Raw genomic sequence first — 1,244 nt, forward strand, 5'->3', positions numbered from 1 at the left:
CTTGGCTTCATATCTAGAAGTATAAATAATAGAAGTCCTCAGGTTGTTCTTCAACTTTATATATCCTTGGTTAGGCCTCATTTAGACTATGCTGCTCAGTTCTGGTCACCGTATTACAAAATGGATATAAATGCTCTGGAAAACGTACAGAGGAGGATGACAAAGATGATCCCATGTATCAGAAATCTTCTCTATGAAGATAGACTGAGGACCCTGAATCTGCACTCTCTCAAAAGGCGTAGAATTAGGGAGGATATGATCGAGGTGTATAAATGGAAAACAGGAATAAAGGGGATGTAAATAGGGTGCTGAAAATTTCCAGCCAAGACAGGACTCGCAGCAATGGTTTCAAGTTGGAAAAATTCAGATTCAGGAAGGATATAGGAAAGCACTGGTTTGGTAATAGAGTTGTGGATGAGTGGAACAAACTCCCGAGTACAGTTAGTCAGGCTAAAACGTTGTGTAGTTTTAAAAATAGGTTAGATAAACACACGAGTGGGTGTGGGTGGGTGTGAGTTGGACCTGACTAGCTTGTGCTGCTGGGTCTGGTGCCGTGCTCCTAATTTGAGTGTAGGTGACCAGACTGGGTCATTGGGCTAATCTGGGGAGGGGGGAGACATGGACCTGCTCCACAGGGGTCAGTAGACCTGTTGCAGTGTTACTTCTTTCTTATGTTCTTATTAGAAAATCCCCGACTGTGACAGTACACAGATACCAGTACAAATTAGGTCAGAAGCTATAGCTCTGGACCTGAGTTTGTCAGAGTGTCTATGTGACACACAACCTCAGTACAACATCGAAAATCACTAAGGTTAGGCTATGCTCTGTGAACAGAGTTGTACAGAGCCAACAAGAAAGAGACACAGACGATCTTCCAACAAGGGCCAGCAAGGGAGAGCTGGAGAGGCCATCTTGTTGGAAGCAACATCAAACAAGAGAGCGAGCGCAGACCAGGCAGTCTCTCGTCCAGGTGAGGTATGACCACCCCACCCTGATCATGTCACTCTCCGTGCACTGCTGCTGCCCAGCAACACAGAGAAGACGGCAGCAAAACAAGTGGAGTGATAGTTAGACAATGCCGTCAGCTACTTAACACTCATGAACTATGAGCACTGAATAATATATAAATGTTACATCCTACTTAATAATATAACTAAGTCAAATAATAATATAAAGCAATATATTTACGATTTAGCTAATATGGCAAGTATAAGCAACATAAAATTATGTGAACAGCTAATATA

Source organism: Cherax quadricarinatus, chromosome 62 (assembly GCF_038502225.1).
Source record: "Cherax quadricarinatus isolate ZL_2023a chromosome 62, ASM3850222v1, whole genome shotgun sequence".
In the NCBI taxonomy this organism is placed as follows: domain Eukaryota; kingdom Metazoa; phylum Arthropoda; class Malacostraca; order Decapoda; family Parastacidae; genus Cherax; species Cherax quadricarinatus.